Source organism: Spinacia oleracea, chromosome 5 (genome assembly GCF_020520425.1).
Source record: "Spinacia oleracea cultivar Varoflay chromosome 5, BTI_SOV_V1, whole genome shotgun sequence".
NCBI lineage: Eukaryota > Viridiplantae > Streptophyta > Magnoliopsida > Caryophyllales > Amaranthaceae > Spinacia > Spinacia oleracea.
The window spans coordinates 57,927,804-57,952,093 of NC_079491.1; the positions used below are offsets into that span (position 1 = coordinate 57,927,804).

A 24,290-nucleotide genomic window follows, 5' to 3' on the forward strand; every position below is an offset into this window, starting at 1 on the left:
TCATCTAATTCGACGACCAGCTCAGAAGCTAACACCCATTACAAGCCCCATACCATTTGCCAAATGGGGGATGGACTTACTAGGCCCTTACACGACGGCCTCAGGAGGAGTGCGCTATGTGATAGTCGATGTCGACTATTTCACCAAATGGGTAGAAGCTGAAGCCCTGAAAAACACCAAGGCACAGGACGTGAGAGCCTTCATCTGGAAAAACATTATTACAAGATTCGGTGTGCCTCAATCTATTGTCTTTGATAATGGGCCACAATTCAAGACACCCAAGTTTGAAAGTTGGTTATAACTAGTAGAAAAATATTGATTTGCTGCCATGACTTAGCGGCGTTAATTTTAGAACGCCTCTAACTAAATGACAAAATAGATGAATTAGGTGAAAAAAACTTGCTTTGCAGCGTTATCTTGAATTATGACGCCTCAAACCATTTTAGTTTGCGGCGTCATCACGTTTAACGTCGCAAAGTGTTGTCCCCATACTTCTCTTATTCACCCGCGTTTAGCTTCTTTCTTTTGCTTCTCGTCCTTTCACAAAACCACATTGTTCTTCCTTCAACCTCATCTCCAGCATCGCCGTCTGTCCTTCGCCTCATCTCCACCACCGAATTCACCGAGAAAGTGAAGCTCATATTCATCTCCACCGTCACTGTCTGTCCTTCAACCTCATCTCCACCACTGCCGTTCTTACTTAAGGTAAATTATGCTTCCACTGACTCCTCCTCATCCTTGCCGTTTTTTTGGTTCAATTACTCTATTCCCCTCGTTTCAGTCTCTCAATTAACATGAATTGTGTATGAGTTATCGAATCTCTCTTGCTCTCTCCTCTCCTCTCCTCTCTCCACCGAAAATGTAAACCCTAATTATCAAATTCAAATTTTGGCTTAGAAGAACCTTAAAATTGCTTTGAATTTGAGGTAAGGTAATGTCGTATGTCTAATTTATTTTGCAAATTTGATGTTTAGATGAGGTGCTTCGAAGAAAGAAGTTCACAAATTTGAGAAAAACACAAGTTTTATTACAGTAAGACATATTTTTTCTTGCTGAAATTCTACTTAATTTTGTGAGTTTTACTTTAATTGTTGAATTGTCAATTTCAAATCCCTAATTTCACAATCAAAAACTCAAAATTCCGTAATCACAACCAACCAATGTCTTGAATTATGGATGTGAATATTGTTGAATTGAGAAGCAATTGTAGAAAAAGTAATCGAATTTCAATTGATGAGCTGTTCGATGAAATTCCTGTTTCAGAAGTAATCGAATTTCTCGAATTTATTCCAAATTGCATTCACTCACTTATTTTAATACTTGATTCTTCTTTATTTTGAGTATTGAGGGTGTAAATTATATATATATATATATATATATATATATATATATATATATATATATATATATATACATATATATATATATATACATATATATATATATACATATATATATATATACATATATATATATATATACATATATATATATATATATATATATATATATATATAGATTGAAGGGGCTGAGGCCTTGGAGGTATGAATTGAAGAGTAGGCCAGAAGAGTGCAGCATTTTTCTAGGTTTGTTTGGAAATCCCTGCTTGAATTATGTATTGAGTGATAACTAATTACTTACTGTTTCGCTGGTAAATTTGTTCCCCTAAGGTGATTTGTTAGCGGTAAGATTTTCAGCATTGAGTAAAACTGATATGTTAGTGGGAAAAGATGGGAGATAGATTCTCGGTTATCTATTCTAGGAGTAAGGCTTTGGTTTGGTTGTTGTAGTCTTAATTGCAAGACAAGTCTCAGTTGAGTGTTGATGTAACCTGATAATGTCTACAAGTTGAGAGCTTGTAACATTCTCATATCCTTTAATTGAAATGGAACTCTGAGTCCGATCTCTGTTGCTTTCTGCTACCAACTAGCATGTTTGATTGACCTTAGTATGAATCTGTTCTAAGCAACTTTAATTTGGTGGAGCTTATATCATATGGTGTCTTGCCAAATTTCATTTGTTCACTTATGAGCTATTTGTTCACTTTAATTTCTGTTTTGCAGGGCTTTGATGATAATGTTCAGCAGGCTGATGTTTGTATAAACAATGATTCCCTCTTTTTTTTTTGTTTCTCTACACCCCCAGCAGGCTGTAGGCTGTTATGATTACATTGAATGAGATAAAATGCAACATTCCTCCAGGACAGTGTAGAACAGTTTCATTTCACATGGAAATTTGAAATTATCTTGTTTCTGGTTGTATCCACTTGAGGAAGCACTAGAACTAACACCTCTAATAATATATGGCTTGAGCCCTTTACCTGGGAGGTTAGTTATTTTGTAACCTTATTTTCTTTTGCTGATATATTTTCCACATTTTATGGGAAAGCTTGCGAAGTTAACTTCTCGTTCCGTTAATTTCTTATACACAAACTTGCAACTGAATATTTCGACTTCTTTTTTACAAGGTTTTTTTTACTTATTACTGTCACATTTGGTCACTTGGGATTTGATTATTTCTTTGCCATAAGAGAAAGAGTGCAATAAGACGACAAAAGAAAGTGAAGGGATATGACCTATCCCACCCAAATGAGTTCTTGCCTGAGCTGAAAGAAGAACAACAGCTTGCTCTTCCACCTAACGAAGTGAACTGCAAATCCAGACAAAACCTATTGTAAGGGCTACTTTAAAATTTTCATATTTCATCTTCGTCTTTTTAATTTTAGTTGATAAACTTGATTGTTGATGTTTCAAATGTGGGGTTTACATGTCGTACCAGTTTGTGATATGTTACACGGGGATGCTGCTGTTTTATGGTGTTGATTTGTGTGTTGGTATGTATATGCTGGTATGCAGTTAGGTGTTATGCATAATGGTTGATGTGTGTTCTGTTTGTATAGTCCAATTTTGTATAGTTCAGTTCTATTTCGTGAATTTCAGTTAAGCATATAAACAACCTGTCATATAAATTTGGTTATGTTTTGGTTTTGTCTGTTCTGTTTGCTTTTGTTCTGTTTTGGTTCAGTTACTTTGCTTATAAATTTATTCTGCTTTTGGAACTCTAGCATGACTTTAATACATTTGCAAGTGTTGTTATAAGTGCCTGCATTGCTTTCATATCAAAATCACTATTATAAGGTAGACACCACTTGAAGTAACCTGATCAAGGCTCTGGTTTTGCATGCTGGTAGTCCATGCCAAAGCTGTCTAAAACTGCAGTTTTGATGAGGTGGAGACTTCAGATTATCAAATTGGTAGCAAATCGCTTTGGGTATTGGCATTAGAACTGGGAAGCTATGTGATATCCTATTGAGTCCCTTTTTCTTTTTCATGCTTTCCAGTATTTACGGAGCTTTGTACCATTTTCTGCAGGTACAAATGGAAGTGTTTCTTTTGACCCATCTCTTGATATAAGAAGACAGAAGAACGACACCACGCTGTCAAACTTAGGATCTGTGAAGGATAACGAAAGACAAGATCTTAACTGTGCTGTGAAGGAATACTTACTCTTGGTAGGGTATCGTCTGACTGCAATGACATTCTATGAAGAGGTAATGTAAAATTCAAGATATTTCTTCGTGATTTCTTCAAGAAAAGAAGTAGTTGGCCAAATATATTTCTTCTTGATTTCCAGTATAGCATAAGATGAATATATTTTCTTTTGCGTCACAAGAACCTAAAATTTTATCCTACAGATTCGTAAAAATCCTACAAAATTATCTTGAATTTTCCCCTATGAATGTAACAGATGCCTATTGTAGAGGGAGGGTTGTGGTTTTGACACTGAACTGAAGTACTGAACTTAACTTAATTGTAGCTGACCCTTTAGATATTATAATTGACCGACTTTGAATTGTCATTATAAGTTTGGCTTAAGCAATATTGTCCTCAAAACTGCAGGTTATGGATCAGGAAAATAGATACACCATGTAACTTTGTTGCCTTGTTTCATGGAATGCATATGTATGATTGTGTGATGCTATCACTGCCTTACTTGGTAGCTTCAACTTGCCACTCAGTACTTCGGATCTTGCCGCCGCCAAACTAATAAGGTAAAACCCTTGCCTTTCCTTTCCTATCCTTCAGTTGTCTTCTTCGATCTTGCCTTTCTTTTGAGTGCTTGTATCCTTCTCCCTTCTCCATTCTCCCTTCTACCTTCTTCTTTCATTCTTATTTCACCACCGAGTATCTCCTCTTTAATAGATTTTGGGACTGATCTCCACCGTCGTCGTCTCACTAAAGGCTACAGATCGACTCATCTCGACCGCGAATCACAAAACTCTTCAGACTCGTATCCACCGTGTCGTCTCACTAAAGGCTACGTGTACTTGACAAATTAGTATGTGTCACTCCTCCTTCGTCCTCCTTGTCGTTTTGTCTATTTGAATTACGGTCATATTTTGACTGTTATAGTCGTTTTGTCTATATGTGCTTGCTATTTGCTAGTATCATAGTTGAGTAATTCTGTAGTAAATATAGTTGTCGTTTGATCGAATAGAACCTATATTGTTATAAGTGAAATAAACCCTTATCAATTGTCAAATCTGTGGCACATATCCATTTGTTGCTATGACTAGTGCAGAATTCTGCACCATTCTTGGATGAGTTACTGGTCACATAATATCGAGGGTGTCAGCTTTTTGAGATGATCCTAATTATCCTTGTTTTAGGAAATATTCTCTCCGTGGATTAATAAGGATCCACAGAATACAGAAGTTGGAGGTGAATTATTTTCGACGCCATTGACCTGAAACACCATCTAGGGGATCATACTTATGTCTCAGTAACTGATAGTGGTTACTGGCAGGTCAGTAAAGCTTTTAATTTACGAACTTGATATCTCCTTTTTGTAGCTTCCAATACATGAAACTTGAATCATGCATGATCTTGCTGTTGTGTTAACAGATAGAGCTAGAAGGTCTTGACATTGCAAACAGTTCAACAGGTAAAGTCCCTGACTGCACATTCTCTATATATGTTGAAAGTATTTTTCATACTATTACAATGATAAGTGGAAAGCAGGATTCAAATTTCCTTACAATTTACAGGTCACTGTTCGGCAGAATACTGCATCATGTGAAGAGATGGCTACAACAATGTCTACGGCAGAATCTGTAGCTCTTAAAGGACTACCTCAATGCATTGTTACTGTGATAGCTGAGGTCTGATACCTGATCCATGATTAAAATTCTATTTTCAAACTTTAAGGGGGGCTTTACTTCATGAACTTGATAGATTTAAATACATACTTATTTCGTAGTTCAAATGTTCAATGTGGCTTTATTTTCTAGTTTGCCAGATTCAGCAAGACTTTGATATTATACTGGAGCCATGTCCCATGTTTGCCGAAGCCATCCTTCAAGTCAGAATCAGTACCCTGGGGTGCTCCTAATAAGCTTCTTGGAGCTGATGGCAGCTGGATAAGGTATGGATGACTTCATGCTATATTTTAGAGCATTTTTTCTCTCTGAACAAGACATTCACTTAGATTAATTTTTTGAAACTCACTATTATGGTGACCTTTAATTTGTCAGGCGTACATTAAAAAAATTACAAAATATATTTATCAGCCGTAAGAAATGTTACTGGTGTATAACCTTGAATTATATCTGTTAAACACATACATCTGATTGGATGCATCCCATTGTAACTTTATATGGTATTGTGACTAACTGATTTCAAGTTGTTGGCCCTCTTGTATTTTTTTAGTTATGGCTTTCAGGCAAACATCTTTCCGAGTTGCCTTCCTTCTTCTACCTGTGTTTAGTTAGTGTCCTTTTCCAGTCCGTTTCCTGTCTACCTCCCCTCATTCTCTCCCCTCCCCCATGTTACTTGTCATCTACTATGTACTATGCTACTTTAAGAAATACGAAATCTATATGCAATAACAAGCATTTTCACACGCTCCTTGGATTAACAGGCACTGTGTCATGTTCCTGAGTGGCTGACCTCATGAGATAATAAAATCAACCTTCAGAAGTGACAGAGATGCCAGCTGCTCCTGTACACCCTTTCCACTCCAAGATGAACATTCGAAGAGGGGTACTAGAAGAAGAATGTGCAGACATAATGCAGCACTTCTCCCGACTCAAAAGGAGGAAGGCAAAGGAAAAGGAAAAGGAAAAGGAAAAGGATATATCGTCATCTGATGAATCAGGCCAACGGTTTAGGTTTGCTTGAAAGGTTGAACCTGATTTATATTCTTGTCTGAAGATATTGGGATTATGTGTGTCTGCTATATAAGTTGTCAAATGTTTTCGGTTTCGCGTGGAAAATATCAAATGTCTGCTATATAAGGTAGCTTATTGAATGTTTGGCACGGCAGTTAACCTGTCCTATCACTATTTAGGTGGTTTGTTTTTGTAAACATATGATGGTTGATTTATATGTGAAAATCAAAGTTTCTTGGAAGTTATTGGTGGTTGATGATATTTTTGGACATTGTATAAATATGGCGTGAGTACAGGTTCTATATTTTTTGGGATTGTAGAATATAAAAAAATAAAATTATTTATAAAAAAAAATTACACATTATTCGCGGCGTTTAAACTCACGCAATTTTACAATGTTTGAGGCGTTTAGGTAGAAAACGCCGCTTTACAATATTATTCATTTGAGGCGTTTTTTCTACCTAACGCCGCAAATGAATGATTAATTTGAGGCGTTTTTTAACGCCGCAAATCAATCCTATTCATTTGCTGCCACTCTATTTGCTGCTACGCCAAAAACGCCGCAAATGAATATAAAAGTGACGCCTCAAATGAATGTTTTTCTACTAGTTATATTAGCTGATCATGGTATCACGGCATGCTTTGCATCAGTTGGCCGCCCTCAAGCAAACGGACAAGTGGAGACATTCAACAAAATCATCTCCGAAGGGATGAAAAAGAAGCTTGATGAAGCAAAAGGGTTGTGGGCCGACGAGTTACCCAATGTTTTGTGGTCTATACGGACCACGGCAAAAAACTCCATAGGAGAAACACCATTCTTATTGGCATATGGAGCTGAAGCCGTCCTACCAATAGAAATGTGCGAACAAACTCTGCGCATCATGTTATTTGATGAAAATTCCAATTGGGAAATGATGAAGGCGACCTTGGATTTCCTACCTGAAACCAGAGGGAACGCGACTCTACGACAACAACTTTACAAACTGCGAATGACTAGAGAGTACAACAAAAAGGTCTTCAGAAGAATCTAAAAGTTGGAGATTTTGTGCTAAGAAAGATGGAAGTAGTTGGACGTGCTAATGAACAAGGGAAACTCACCCCCACCTGGGAAGGTCCATATGAGATCTATGAGGAAGTTCGTGACGGAACCTACCGGATTCAAAACATGCAGGGACGTCCCATTTTACGTACCTGGAATGCAGACAACTTAAAGAAATACTTTTTCTAAGTTTGACATTTATGTTTTCTTGTTATTGAACAATCATTTTGTAAGAATGAAGACGTCCACACTAAAGACGCATCATGTAGTACGGCTTAATGAGTTTTAAATGAAAAATCTCCCTACAAGCCGGCCTTGCAAGGGAATCTTTATTTGTGTCACATACCTTATTCAATGTCCTGAAAATAGGCCCAAACAATAACATTCTCCTAAGAATTAAAGACTAGTCGTTTAAAGGCCTAAGAAGTGGCCTAGATTAGCACCCTCACTAGGCTGATCACCTAGAACAAAGAGGATACACATTTCCAACAGCTATATGAAGTAGCTAAAGACCTTGGCAAAAAAGACCAAGACAAATAATTGCCATCCCTGCTTAGGGGCGACGGCTATAAATGTTGAACCAACCAACATCATAATAAAAATAAACAGGAACGACAAATAAGATAAGGCAAAGAACGAAAACTTCCATTCAAAGACGTTCAAAGACGCTTAGTCACTTCCAACAAGTCAGTCATAATTACAAATTATGCACAAAAAGGCATTAAGCTAGGCGCCGCAAAACCAAAATCCCAAAATAAATACAAGGCCCCTAAAAATGCTTCATTCATCATCATCGCCGGGAACAAATTCAGGAGGAGGACGTCCTTCTTTCAGAGCTTTCTCCACGTCCACCTGATGATCTATGAACCTCTCAAACCAGCTGAAGGGCCGCATGCTGGCAAGCTCTAAATTCCAAGCCAGCTCAATGCCTCCTCGGATCGACCTCTCACCCAGCACGACAGACTGACTACGCACCTCCTTGGACTTAGCCACTTCCTTACGAGCCGCCTCCAGCTGTGGCTCCAGTTCCTTAAACTTGGCGTCAAGACGAGACAGCTCGTCCTCTTTCTCCTTCTTCTTCTCAGAAAGATCCTTAATCTCTTGGAAGTTCTGATCAATCTGTTCAAGACGCTTCTTGTTTTCAACACGATGAAAAGCCAGGGACTTAGCCAGCGCATCGTTCGTCTCCTTCCTGGTGAGACGGAGCCCCTCTAGCTCAGCGAAATGCTGATTACTGCACTAACTAACAAGGAGGCAGGCTCTAGCCTCTTCATGCACCAGAGAAGTGCGCCACTTTTTCAGCGAGTCCAGCAGGATAAACATCTGCAAAATGGCAAACGTAAATTTTGAAACACAAAGAGAAGAAATATTTCACTAAAAACAAAGAAAACAAAACTTACATCCAGCACAGAGGCCTGCATGGCGCCGAGCTGGGTGTCGGCCGCCTCGGGAAGAGTCTCGGCATATTTCGGAGGAATAACACTGCGCATATGGTTCATCATCTTGACGCGGTCCCGAGAAGTAAAGCGGCCTGAAGAAGGGATCTGATCCAACTCAGTGTCAATGGCTTTCTGAGGATCGGGTATTTCTATTGAAAAAACAATAGCCTTAGAATCTCTGGGAGAGACTATAGAAATTCCAGATGAAGAACGAAAAGTGGTTACGATGTTGGAATAGAACTTACCACCCGAGTTCCTAGCCCTCTCCGCCGTCTTCATGTTAGGTTATGATACATATGAATAAACATAAATCATGCGGAAAAACCATAAAGCCAGGAAACATATTATTTACACATAATCATTTAGCATAATTCAGATGCATACACTTTGTAGCGTGCCCTCCCTAGATGCGCCCGAACCGAATAAGAACAAGTCTTTAGGACTCCAAGTGTCGTCCCTCCGTAGATAGTCCACAGCACGTCCGGATCCGCCTTAAGCTTGACCAACTAGAATCGCCCTTAAGGTTACTAGGATTTTCGGCTATTTGGGTTGCAAGTGTTTGGCTGATTTTTGCTTGAAAATCTTACCTTTTGAATACTTCAAATCTCGATATAAATTGTGAACCCAGGCCACATATTTATAGGGGTATGGAAAGAGAATTGGAATCCTACTAGGATACGAATTAATTAAATTAGAATCCTAGTAGAACTCTTATTTAATTAATTTATCTTTTAGGATTAGGAATTTAATCATATATCGAATCCTGATAGCTTTAGGATTCGTATAGCACGCACACGAGCATCGCACGAGCACCGCACACTCGGGCAGGCCTTGCGACCCACATTGAGGGCACAGCGCCTCGGCCCATGCTTGCTGCCTGTGTCCGCGCGCGCGCCCAAGGCCTTGGCTGGGCCTGGCCTTGCGCTGGGCCTGGTTGAGGCTTGGCGTGTGTTGGTGATGCGTGTGGCTTGCTGGGCGATGGCCTGGCTTCGTGCTAGGCCTTCGTCTAGCGAGCCTCGTCCGATGCTAATTCGTACGATACACTTCCGATTAAATTCCCGATTCCGGAATTCATTTCCGATACGAACAATATTTAATATTTCCGATTCCGGAATTAATTTCCGTTTCGAACAAATATTTAATATTTCCGTTTCCGGAATTATTTTCCGATTCCGATAATATTTCCGATTCTGACAATATTTCCGTTTCCGGCAATATTTCCGATTCCGGCAATATTTCCATTTCCGATAATATTTTTCGATACGTACCATGTTTCCGTTTCCGGCAACATCTACGACTTGGATAATATTTATATTTCCGATACGATCCATATTTCCGTTTCCGGCAATATCATCGTTTCCGGAGTATTCATTTCTTGCTTGTGACGATCTCAGCTCCCACTGAAACCAAGATCCGTCGATTCCGAATATCCATAGATGGAGTATTTAATTCCATTAAATACTTGATCCGTTTACGTACTATTTGTGTGACCCTACGGGTTCAGTCAAGAGTAAGCTGTGGATTAATATAATTAATTCCACTTGAACTAAAGCGGCCTCTAGCTAGGCATTCAGCTCACTTGATCTCACAGAATTATTAACTTGTTAATTAATACTGAACTGCATTTATTAGACTTAATATTATATGCATACTTGGACCAAAGGCATTATTTCCTTCAGTCTCCCACTTGATGATTGGACTCATTGAGAATATGAGTCTGCTGGATCAACAATTCTCTCAGGAAATGGCTGTAGACACCATCCTCCATTCTCTTCATAACGGGTATAATCAGTTCAAACTGAACTACAGTTATATAGTCTGGACAAAACGCTCACTGAGCCTTTGGTCCAAGTATGCATATAATATTAAGTCTAATAAATGCGGTTCAGTATTAATTAACAAGTTAATAATTCAGTGAGATCAAGTGAGCTGAATGCCTAGCTAGAGGCCGCTTCAGTTCAAGTGGAATTAATTTATATTAATCCATAGCTTACTCTTGACTGAACCCGTAGGGTCACACAAATAGTACGTAAACGGATCAAGTATTTAATGGAATTAAATACTCCATCTATGGATATTCGGAATGGACGGATCTTGGTTTCAGTGGGAGCTGAGATCGTCACAAGCAAGAAATGAATACTCCGAAAACGATGATATTGCCGGAAACAGAAATATGGATCGTATCGGAAATATAAATATTATCCAAGTCGTAGATGTTGCCGGAAACGGAAACATGATACGTATCGGAAAATATTATCGGAAATGGAAATATTACCGGAATCAGAAATATTGCCGGAAACGGAAATATTGTCAGAATCGGAAATATTATAGGAATCGGAAAATAGTTCCGGAAACGGAAATATTAAATATTTGTTCGAAACGGAAATTAATTCCGGAATCGGAAATATTAAATATTGTTCGTATCGGAAATGAATTCCGGAAACGGGAATTTAATCGGAAAGCGTATAGTACGAATTAGCATCGGACGAGGCTTGCTAGACGAAGGCCCAGCACGAGGCCAGGCCAACGCCCAACAAGCCGCACGCCAAGTGCTCGACCAGGCCAAGCGCAAGGCCAGGCCCAGCCAAGCAATGGCGGGCGCGCACGAAGCCCATGGGCTCCGAGGCCGCATGCGCTGTGCGCTCGGCGTGGGCCGCAAGGCCTGTGTGCGGGCGTGCATGCGTGTGCGTGTGCTCGTGTTCGTAACGAATCCTAATCCTATCGAAATTCGTGCATTGATTAAATCCTAATCCTAAAAGATTAAATTTATTATTTAGAGTTCTAATAGGATTCTAATTAATAAATCCATATCCTAGTAGAATTATAATTCCTTTCCATAAACTCTATAAATAGGTGCCTAGGGTCACATATTTACATCGAGATTTGAAGTATTCAAAAGGTAAGATTTTCAAGCAAAAATCAGCCAAACACTTGCAACCCAAATAGCCGAAAATCCTAGTAACCTTAAGGGAGATTCTAGTTGGTCAAGCTTAAGGCGGATCCGGACGTGCTGTGGACTATCTACGGAGGGACGACACTTGGAGTCCTAAAGACTTGTTCTTGTTCGGTTCGGGCGCAACTAGGGAGGGCACGCTACAAAGTGTATGCATCTGAATTATGCTAAATGATTATGTGTAAATAATATGTTTCCTGGCTTTATGGTTTTTCCGCATGATTTATGTTTATTCATATGTATCATAACCTAACAGTGGTATCACGAGCCTCTTATTATTTTCATAATCTAAATTGCATGAACATGGTTAAATTTTACAAATTTGCAAAGAATTAAAGTGGTTATTAATTTTCGTAATTAATTGCAAATTGCGTTTATTTAATTATATGTACGCAGTTTTTCGGCAGTTTCTTCGTTACTCATCCAAATCGTGTGATTTTTGTGTCAATTCCGCATGTAAAAGGCATTCTAATATTTTGACAAAAACAATATTTTTCTGCCGAACCCAGAATTCCCAAATTCGAAGCCTAACTATGACCTTTCGGAGGTTTTAGTTTTTCGAACGCAAAAGTTTGTAAATTTAAGATGTTAAATTAAGTATTTGCGATTCTTGTTGATAAATCTTGAGTTTTTGATTGACCTACTGTATATGTTTAACAATTATGAATGCCTAGACTTGTTAATTATACAACCTAATTTGTAATTATGATTAATTTGTTGAAATTCGAATAATTTAGAATTGATTTGATTTTCATGATTAATTAATAATTTAATTAGGTACCAATGATTAAAATCCACTATAAAAATTGTTAATTTATGTTAAATTTTTAATTTTTATGACCTAGATTTGAATCCATGTTAATCGGAAATTAATTGATTAATAAATTTTCGATTTTTCGCCCTAAAATTATGAAATTAATATGATTTATTAATTTGTCATTAATTTTGGAAATAAAATTTTTAATTTTTATGCAATTCGCTCATAAAACTTGCACGCACAAAGCAATTGACACTACGTATGACCCTTAAGGGGTGTTGTATAGTGCGGGCATGCGACGAGGAGCAAGGGAGCTCGTCGCCCATGCGGTACGATGCAACGAGCAAGAGCCATGGCACACGAGCACAAGGCAGCACGCTGCCCTGTGTCGAGTGTTGTGCGCATATGGGCGAGTGGGCAAGGGCTAAGAGCCAAGGCGCAAGCCATCGGGCAGACGCGTGTGGGCAGCAAGCGTGCTGCGCCACAGCGCGCGCTGCCACGCCCAGCAAGCAAGCAGACGCGAGGCAAGCAGGCGCGACGAGTGAGCGGGCGCGCGCAGCGTGGCCTGCACTACTGCGTTGCGTGTGGCCTGCTTGCGTATTGCTACACGAATACTCGACGGGGCTTGGGCGCAATCCCAAGTGCTCGTCGTGTTACGATTGTCGCGTTTTAAATTTTAATTTGAGATTTTCAGTTCGAGTAATTTTAATTAATTTTAAAATTAATAATTTAAATTGTTTTTCCGGGATTTAATTTTAATTATTATAATTATTATAAATTTTAATTTATACTAATTATTTTACTAAAATTAAACCTTGAATTAATTTAAATTCGTTATATTCAACTGAAATAAATTAAATAAGTGGATTCAATTATAAATTTATACGAGCTTTAAATTTTAATTAAATTTGTATGTTTCCGGTTAGACTAGAAATGCATTTTTATGTTTGAAATTAGTAAAGCATATGAATTTATTGGTTTAAGTGGGAGCAATTTTAGTCATAAACTCTTGATTAGGTCTACAAATCCTTTATGGTTAAACAACTTGATTAGAATTAATAAGGACTGAATAATTGGTAGATTATTGGTGCCCTTAATTAATTGCTGCAAATATTTATGTGATGCATACAATGTGTTTTAACTAACCAATTATGTGGGCCATTCATGATAATGAATGGATGAATGGTATATATATTGTATATGTACTGTTTTGCAGGTTATGAAGTGACTAGTATGGCCCAAATAGGATAGAAAATATGGTCTGCGTACCAATAATTTGAATGTAATTGGTCTAAAGCACCAAATTTGTTTTTCAATTCAAATATGGTCTGCGTACCATCAAATAGTTAATTAGTTTAATTATAGCTTATCCTACTTGAAGAAAATGGCGCATCCCACGGTGAAATTCAAGACGGAGTTTCCAATCCATTTTCAAGACGGACTTTGAAGTTGAAGCTTCAAGATGAAGTCGGGCCATACTAGATCACATTTATCTTATGCATGCTTTAAGTTATTTATTGCTATTAAATATGTCTTAAATATGCATGAGATCAAAGCTTGATTATGTTGCATGATTAAGGATTTTAGTTCACTTAAAATCTAACCAACATAGTAAGAGCCTTAAGTTCCAAACTTAAAATTGAGTTAAAAGGTGCCATGCCAAAATAACACTTACTTGGATATCCTTTACATCGATCTTAGTAATAGTTTTCCGCCATATCGAGGTGTTACTTATCGATACTAAAGGGGTAAGGTACACAAATAATTGTGAGTACATGTTAGTTTTGGTGAAACTCAACGATATAAGGAGTCCTTTTATGTCGTGGCAAAATCGATAGGTTTACCTAATAAGTTCTTAGACGTACCTATCAACCAAGAGTAGTTTCTAGACTATGAGCAAAAGGCTTTTGCTTACCTAAAAGATTTTAGAATTGAGTCTAAATACATAATGTGCTTAATTCTTCAATGGGTTTAGGATCTTGGTATCATTTTATTCACACCTGCCGGAACACATAACTTGAATAAAATGCTTAATGAACATTGAATTATGCATGTATGCTAGAATTTAAGTTTATTAAGAGAAACTGTGAATGATTATTTATTTGTTTATTCTTTTTCAATTGTAGTTTTAATTATGGCAAACAACAATTCATTCAACATTCGATCAATTCTCGAAAAGGAGAAGTTGAGCGGGAAAAACTTCCTTGACTGGCAAAGGAACTTGCAAATAGTTCTTATGCAGGAAGAAAAGGAGTATGTCTTGGAAGAGGCGATGCCCGAAGCCGCAGGCGAAGGGGTCACTCAGGCAGCCCTCAATCGTTGGATTGATGCCAACAAGGATGTGAAATGTCTAATGCTTGCAACCATGAGTGCAGATCTACAGAAAACGTTCATCAACTCAGATGCTTTCACGATCATCAGTGAGTTAAAGAACATGTTCCAAGAGCTGGCTCGAGTCGAAAGATTCGAGACTCATAGGCAGATTCTTGAGACCAAGCTTAAGAAAGGCGAGCCCGTAAGTCCACATGTTCTCAAAATGATTGGACTCATTGAGAATATGAGTCGGCTGGATCAGCAGTTCTCTCAGGAAATGGCTGTAGACACCATCCTCCATTCTCTTCATAACTGGTATGATCAGTTCAAGGTGAACTACATTATGAATAGGCTGGACAAAATGCTCACTAAGCTTCACGGTATGCTGAAGACCGCTGAAAAGACGCTCAAAAGTGATAAGCAAGATGTGCTTATGGTGCGTGGGGGCAAGTTCAAGAAATCTGGAAAGAAGAGGAATGCTAAGAAAGGTGGCGACAAGGCCAGCCCAACTAAGCAAACTGGCGCCAAATCTGAAAAGAGGAAGGTCAGTCAACCCACTTCAGAATCCGAATGCTTCTACTGCAAGAAGAAGGGGCATTGGAAGAGAGATTGCTTGAAGCTAAAGGAAGATCAGAAGAACGGAACAGTCGTTCCATCTTCAGGTATTTTCGTTATAGACTGTATACTTGCTAATTCAACTTCTTGGGTATTAGATATAGGTTGTGGCTCACACTTATGTTCCAATTCACAGGGACTAAGAAGAAGTAGAAAGTTAAGCAAGGGTGAAGTCGACCTACGAGTGGGAAATGGAGCACGGATTGCTGCATTAGCTGTAGGAACTTATTATTTGTCGTTGCCCTCTGGTCTAGTTTTGGAACTGGAAGAGTGCTTCCATGTTCCAAGTCTTATTAAAAACATCATTTCTATTTCTTGCTTAGATGCTAAGGGATTTTCCTTTTTAATAAAAGAGAGTAGTTGTTCGTTTTATTTTAAAGAGATGTTTTATGGATCTGCTAGATTACTCAATGGACTTTATTTATTAGATCATGACAAACAAGTTTATAACATAAATACCAAAAAGGACAAAGAGGATGATTCAGATCTCACCTATCTGTGGCATTGTCGATTAGGCCATATTAACTTGAAACGCATGGAAAGACTTCAAAAGGAAGGAATTCTAGAACCATTTGACTTAGAGGATTATGGTAAGTGCGAATCATGTTTACTTGGCAAAATGACAAAGCAACCTTTCTCTAAAGTTAGAGAAAGAGCAACTGAACTATTGGGTTTAATCCATACAGATGTATGTGGACCAATGAGTACAAATGCTAGGGGTGGTTTCAGCTACTTTATCACTTTCACTGATGACTTCGGTAGATATGGTTATGTCTACCTAATGAAGCATAAGTCTGAATCCTTTGACAAATTCAAGGAATTTCAGAGTGAAGTAGAGAATCAATTAGGCAAGAAGATTAAGGCACTGCGGTCTGATAGAGGCGGTGAATATCTGAGCTTTGAATTTGATGACCATCTGAAAGAATGTGGAATTCTATCAGAATTGACTCCTCCTGGAACACCACAATGGAACGGTGTGTCCGAACGGAGGAACAGAACCTTACTAGACATGGTTAGATCAATGATGGGTCAGGCCGGACTTCCAATAGAATTTTGGGGACATGCACTAAATACAGCCGCACTCACTATAAATAGAGCTCCGTCTAAAGCTGTTGAAAAGACTCCATATGAGTTATGGTTTGGAAAGCCTCCAAAAGTGTCTTTTATTAAGATTTGGGGATGTGAAGTATACGTCAAACGATTAATTTCAGACAAACTTCATCCAAAATCTAACAAATGTATCCTTGTGGGATATCCAAAGGAAACAAAGGGGTATTACTTCTACAATACATCTGAGAACAAGGTGTTTGTTGCTCGAGATGGTATCTTTTTGGAAAAGAATCACATTTCCAAAATGACAAGTGGGAGAAAAGTAGACCTCGAAGAAATTCGAGTCGAACAACAAACTCTAGAGAATGCTCAAGATGACATTCAGGATGAAACTCAGAGATCTTTAGAAGTTTCTGGTGAGAATTATGGACAATCTAGAGATGTAACCCCGCGTAGATCGCAGAGATATAGATCTCAACCGGAAAGGTACTTAGGTATTTTGACGAACGAGAGCTATGATGTTCTATTACTTGAAAGTGATGAACCTGCGACTTACAAACAAGCTATGACGAGCCCTAGCTCCAAGCAATGGCAAGAAGCCCTGCAATCTGAATTAGACTCCATGTCTGAAAACCAAGTTTGGGATTTGGTCGATTTGCCAGATGGCTACCAAGCCATTGGAAGCAAATGGGTTTTCAAACTGAAAAAGGACAAGGATGGGAAACTAGAAGTTTTCAAAGCTAGATTGGTTGCAAAAGGTTACAGGCAAGTCCACGGTGTGGATTACGATGAAACCTTTTCACCAGTTGCAATGCTAAAGTCTATTCGGATAATGTTAGCAATCGCTGCATATTACGATTACGAAATATGGCAGATGGATGTCAAAACCGCTTTCTTAAACGGCATTTTAACAGAAACTGAATTTATGACACAGCCTGAGGGTTTTGAGGATCCAAAGAATGCTAAAAAGGTATGCAAGCTAAAGAAATCAATCTACGGATTGAAGCAGGCATCCAGGAGCTGGAATATACATTTTGATGAAGCAGTCAGTGACTTTGGTTTCATCAAGAACGCAGACGAATCTTGTGTATACAAGAAGGTCAGTGGGAGCAAAATTGCTTTTCTAGTATTATATGTCGACGACATATTACTTATCGGAAATGACATTCCTATGTTGAACTCTGTCAAGATTTGGCTTGGGAAATGTTTTTCGATGAAGGATCTAGGAGAAGCATAGTACATATTGGGCATCAAGATTTACAGAGATAGATCTAAAAGGATAATTGGATTTAGTCAAAGCACTTATATCAATAAGGTGCTTGATAGGTTCAAGATGGCAGACTCCAAGCGAGGCTACCTACCCATGTCTCATGGAATGACTCTAAGCAAGACTCAATGCCCAAAAACACTTGATGAGCGTAGACGAATGAATGGGATTCCATATGCATCATTGATTGGTTCAAAAATGTATGCTATGATATGTACACGCCCGAATGTTACGTACGCACTCAGTGCTACGAGCAGATACCAGTCAGACCCAGGAGAGGCACATTGGACTGCTGCCAAGAATATTCTGAAGTACCTGAAAAGGCACAAAGATGACTTCCTGTTCTATGGTGGAGATGATGAATTAATTATTAAAGGCTATACGGACGCAAGTTTACAAACCGATAAAGATAATTTCAGATCACAGTCTGGGTTTGTCTTCTGCCTCAACGGAGGAGCAGTAAGCTGGAAAAGTGCTAAGCAAAGCACCATTGCGGATTCTACAACTGAAGCGGAGTACATTGCTGCACATGAAGCAGCAAAGGAAGCTATATGGCTAAGGAAGTTGATAGGTGAACTTGGTGTAGTCCCCTCCATTAAAGGACCAATAACCCTGTATTTTGATAATAATGGAGCTATTGCACAGGCAAAGGAGCCTAGACACCACCAAAGAGTCAAGCATGTACTTCGTAGATTTCACCTTCTACGAGAGTTCGTTGAAAGAAAAGAAGTCGAGATAAGCAAGATTGGAACTGATGACAACATATCAGATCCATTGACTAAACCTCTGCTGCAGGCGAAGCACAACTCGCACACTGCAGCTATGGGAATCAAGCATATTGGAGAATGGCTTTGATATCCTTATTTAATGTTTTAAAGTTTTAGAGTTTAATACTTTGTAAAACATTATTGGTTAATCATTCACAATAAATGAATAGAATTCATTTTCCATTTAATTTGTGGTTTATTAAATGATGAGTCCCTTCAATTTGACGAAATATTCAAGATAGACTGTCAGGACCACTCCTGTGACTAAGAAATGTCTATCAAGTGAACTTGAATGTCAAAAGTTGAAAATGGTCCCTGGTCGAAGTTTTCTATAAAATTGGACGCATAGAAAACGTTAGATGACTAAAATGCAAGATGACAAGTAGTTCTGTTTCTTGAACTATGTGGACATGGCAATGTCATAATCATTTGCATAGATACTTACTTTGGGAAGACTAGTATCGGACAGACCTATGAAACTTTACTGTAAGAGATGAAAATCCGTCATAAGTAAATTTCATTAAAATTATTAGACATTAAATCCTCAATACCTGAGTGATTTGAGATTACTTGTTTGAGAACTGGTTACTTTGACGTTGACCAACCGTCGCACCGTAAAAGGAGGCTATAAAGGCAACGCTCAGGTAATCACCTATCAAACGAAGTCTAATCTCAAGATCGCAAGATTGGGATTGTCCTCCCATAAATCGGGATGAGATGCTTAAAAGTTGTACAAGGCCACTCGGAGAGCTAGAAACTGTAAAATGCATGGTCGTGCTCGGATGAATCATAGGCTATGATTATCTGTTTATTTGATCAGTTGAACTCTGAAACCGAGAAACACCTCTGGACATAATAAGGATGACAACTCTTACCTTATGTTCAAGAGCAAGCATCGAGCGATAAAGGAATTAGGAAATGCACACTTGTGGGAGACTGAAGGAAATAATACCCTTGGTCCAAGTATGCATATAATATTAAGTCTAATAAATGCGGTTCAGTATTAATTAACAAGTTAATAATTCAGTGAGATCAAGTGAGCTGAATGCCTAGCTAGAGGCCGCTTCAGTTCAAGTGGAATTAATTATATTAATCCACAACTTACTCTTGACTGAACCCGTAGGGTCACACAAATAGTACGTAAACGGATCAAGTATTTAATGGAATTAAATACTCCATCTATGGATATTCGGAATCGACGGATCTTGGTATCAGTGGGAGCTGAGATCGTCACAAGCAAGAAATGAATACTCCGGAAACGATGATATTGCCGGAAACAAAAATATGGATCGTATCGGAAATATAAATATTATCCAAGTCGTAGATGTTGCCGGAAACGGAAACATGGTACGTATCGGAAATATTATCGGAAATGGAAATATTGCCGGAATCGGAAATATTGCCGGAAACGTAAATATTGTCAGAATCGGAAATATTATCGGAATCGGAAAATAGTTCCGGAAACGGAAATATTAAATATTTGTTTGAAACGGAAATTAATTCCGGAATCGGAAATATTAAATATTGTTCGTATCGGAAATGAATTCCGGAAACGGGAATTTAATCGGAAAGCGTATCGTACGAATTAGCATCGGACGAGGCTTGCTAGACGAAGGCCCAGCACGAGGCCAGGCCAACGCCCAGCAAGCCGCACGCCAAGTGCTCGACCAGGCCCAACGCAAGGCCAGGCCCAGCCAAGCAATGGCGGGCGCGCACGAAGCCCATGGGCTGCGAGGCCGCATGCGTTGTGCGCTCGGCGTGGGCCATAAGGCCTGCGTGCGGGCGTGCATGCGTGTGCGTGTGCTCGTGTTCGTAACGAATCCTAATCCTATCGGAATTCGTGCATTGATTAAATCCTAATCCTAAAAGACTAAATTTATTATTTAGAGTTCTAATAGGATTCTAATTAATAAATCCATATCCTAGTAGCTTTATAATTCCTTTCCATAAACTCTATAAATAGGTGCCTAGGGTCACATATTTACATCGAGATTTAAAGTATTCAAAAGGTAAGATTTTCAAGCAAAAATCAGCCAAACACTTGCAACCCAAATAGCCGAAAATCCTAGTAACCTTAAGGGCGATTCTAGTTGGTCAAGCTTAAGGCGGATCCGGACGTGCTGTGGACTATCTACGGAGGGACGACACTTGGAGTCCTAAAGACTTGTTCTTGTTCGGTTCGGGCGCAGCTAGGGAGGGCACGCTACAAAGTGTATGCATCTGAATTATGCTAAATGATTATGTGTAAATAATATGTTTCATGGCTTTATGGTTTTTGCGCATGATTTATGTTTATTCATATGTATCATAACCTAACACCTTCCTTGACCCCTGGCAAAATAAAAATAACTTCAGTCACAAATACTGAAGAAAATCACATATTCTAGAAGAAGTCTAAAGTAAATACCTTTTTATCCCCCGCTGGAGGATCAAACTGCTGCTCGGCCTGTTCCGGGTCTGCCTGCTCAGCTGCCTTCTGACGTTGCAGAGCCTTGAAGGTACTGGCATCGAGCACCTCAGCCAGCCAGGACGGCATATCCACTCGGCCCTTGGCTGCATCGTCCAGCTTCTCCATGGCCTCGTCTGAAAAAAATGAAGACGTCAGGAAATCATAAAAAGAACCAGGCAACGAAATACTCAGGTTACAAAGTATTACTCCTCGGCATATACGGACACAAGCCCACAGCCGAGAGGAAGGTAGGGTCGTCCAGCTGATCCAAATGGGGCAACCACCCCTTAGGTATCCAAGCCGTCTTGGTTCCTACTATGAGCGGCATGGCCTTGAAAATAGACGAAACCCGTTTCCAGAGGGCGGGAGAAACAGGAGAAAAGGAACCACTTCTTCCAAAAAAGTTAGGTTGAAGCGTCCACTGTTGCATTCGTTCACACATCTCTAGGTCAGTAGTCTGGAGCACTACCCACTTCTTCCGCCAAAGGTGTCATTTGGACGCCTTACCCATAACCGACATGTATGCTCCCTTATAGCTTAAGGCTAACCAGCCCCCGGCGGCTTGGGGAACTTTTAACAGTGATTCAATTTACTAATTCAATTAGAATTCTACTTAAATTAATCCTTTGTATTTTAGTGTTTAATCAAACGACTAACTCTGGTGGATTTAGGAAAAACAACTAACCAGACAAATCCTAAGCGTCTAAGCATTCGTAGCATGCACGAACACAACACACACGAGCGGCCCACGACGGGCGTTGTGCGCGCGCGGCTTGGCGCAGCAGGCAGTCACGCGGCCCACAGCGTGGGAGCTGCTGCTGCTGGCCTTGCCTTTGCTCGGCTGGGCCTGGCCTTGCCTTGTGCTTGGCTGGGCCTGCCTTGCTAGGCGGGCCGCGCTGTTGTTAATGCTCGTTTTGCGCGGGCTTCGCTAGGCGCAGGCCTGGATTCGTGCTGGGCCCTTGCGTCTAGCAAGCTCGTCCGATGCTTATTTCGTACGTCGTGCTTCCAATTCGTTTTCGGATTCCGGAATTCATTTCCGATTCGAACAATATTTAATATTTTCGATTCCGGAATTAATTTCCGTTTTGAACAAATATTTAATATTTCCGATTCCGGAATTTATTTCCGATTCCGATAATATTTCCTATTCCGGCAATATTTCCGTTTCCGGCAATATTTCCGATTCCGGCAATATTTCCATTTCCGATAATATTTTCCGATACGTACCATGTTTCCGTTTCCGGCAACATCTACGACTTGGATAATATTTATATTTCCGTTACGATCCATATTTCCGTTTCCGGCAATATCATCGTTTCCGGAGTATTCATAATTTGCCTTTTGACGATTTCAGCTCCCACTGGAATCAAGATCCGTCGATTCCGAATATCCATAAATGGAGTATTTAATTCGCTTAAATACTTGATCTGTTCACGTACTATTTGTGTGACCCTACGAGTTCAGTCAAGAGTAAGCTGTGGATTAATATTATTAATTCCACTTGAACTGAAGCGGCCTCTAGCTAGGCATACAGTTCACTTGATCTCACTGAATTATTAACTTGCATAATTAATACTGAACCGCATTTATTACTTGATCTTAGGCATTAATTACTTTTACTTCAACTGTATAGGTTGCTAGTGATGCTTTGTTTGGATTTTCTTATCCAAGCAGTTCATAGATATGTGGAAGACTTTCCATCTGTATCTCAGAACATAGAATATAATATTTAATTTTCCACGCAACAACTCATGGTCTTTAATCCATGTTGCCATTTCAAAACACGATATTTATAGCTCGTTCTTGCCAATGGTTAAGTCCAAAGGGATCTTGCTTGATCTTTTGCCAGTGTTTATGCGTGTAGCATCAATATTCAGCATATCTTTATTTCCTTGAATCAAGAACTAATCCTATGTACCTTTTCAAGTACCATAAGTTTTTCTTGATATCAATCTAGTTGATCTTCACTTAGATCAATGGAGATTGGTATATGTTCGTCATGCCTAAAGTCATACGATACGTTTTTGGCGATCCTCATATTATATCATACATGATAAATTCTTTTGCAGAATAATTCCCAATTAAATTCTATTCATGTAACTTTAGAGCATCTAGTTTCAGTAGATACTAAATCCAGCTAAATTCTTTGACATATAATACAGGTTAAGAATCTCACTTAGATCCTTTGATGTTTAACTTAGTAAATGCTTATACATAGTTCAAACATTCTTTACTTAGATTTATTCATATGGGTCAAATATCTCCAATGGAGACTTTCGTGTTTGATTTAGTAAATGCCATTACTTAATCCAAAACAATAATATAAGATCTTTGTAAATATATATTAATACCCAGTATGTACTAAGTTTCGCCTTAGTCCATCATTGATGAATAATTTCAAATCTAAGTCATTAGCATTTGAATGTTATTTCACAATAGAGAGATATGTGTGTAATACACGTAGGACCAATTAAATTTTGCGTACTCCCACTAAACTTCTTATATATCTATAAGAATCATGTATATTTTATGAAACTAAAATACTTATTAGCTTCACTAAAATACATTTCCAATTCCCAATTGCTTGCTTAAATCTGTACTTAGATTTTATAAGCTAGAATTTATTTTAAGCATTATTTGTGAAGTAAATATGTACTTCACCCATGGTGCATTAAGTCTAATACCAAGTTTCAGATTAATTGCGAACAATTAATTCAGTGAGATCAAGTGATCGGAACAGCTAGCTGGAGCAATGCTTCCGATCAGTGAGTTCTAATGAATATTAAGCTCACAGCTTACTCTTGAATGAACCTACAAGGTCACACCAATGGCACGTAACAGATCACCAAATTAAATGAATCGGAAATTCATTTAATAGCTTTTCGGGAATTAGTTTTGGAAAACGTACTATATGATACGACCTTGTATCGGAATGGTATATCGTATCGCGAATATTCGTAAGCTAGGAGAAACGAATAAATCGTATCGTACGACGGTGACTCGTCATATACGAAACGATAAATAATATCCGAAACGATATTAAGTGGCGAATACGAAGAGCAGCCCACGAGCCGAATGCACGAGGCACTCAAGGCCCATGGGCGCTTGGTACGCAAGCAACGCAAGCACAGCAGCGCTGGTCCAAAACCGAACAGCTGAGTGTGCGCGCGCGGGCCGAGACAACAACGCAGCAGCAGCGCGCGGCCCATGGCCCAGCTGGCTGCGTGCTCGTCGTGTGTGTGTGTTGCGTGGACTTACTGGCCGGTCGTGGCCTTATTGGCTTGGCCGGTTAGTAGGTTATTCTAATAACCTACACAACCCAAGTTTTACTAACACAATTCAATCTACACTCTAACCCTAGACACTCAGAGAACCAGAACCCTAGTTCTCTCCGTGCCTCCAAACTGAGTTCTTCCCAAAAGCAAACACTCTTGATCGATTGTCTAAGCTACGATTATCAAGACGGATCTGA

General features: G+C 39.1%; 1 long non-coding RNA gene across 2 annotated transcripts; it reads left to right on the forward strand.

Annotated features, from left to right (window-relative positions):
• The first annotated feature begins 2,063 nt into the window (after positions 1–2,063).
• On the forward strand, positions 2,064–5,383 carry LOC130460856 (uncharacterized). Of its 2 annotated transcripts, XR_008921046.1 has the most exons (8): positions 2,064–2,327; positions 2,468–2,673; positions 3,372–3,550; positions 3,900–4,051; positions 4,670–4,806; positions 4,905–4,944; positions 5,048–5,161; positions 5,291–5,383. It is a non-coding gene; the product is annotated as an uncharacterized lncRNA (long non-coding RNA). The 2 variants fall into 2 exon arrangements; XR_008921045.1 differs by having other exon boundaries at positions 2,064–2,673.
• Positions 5,384–24,290: the final 18,907 nt, after the last annotated feature.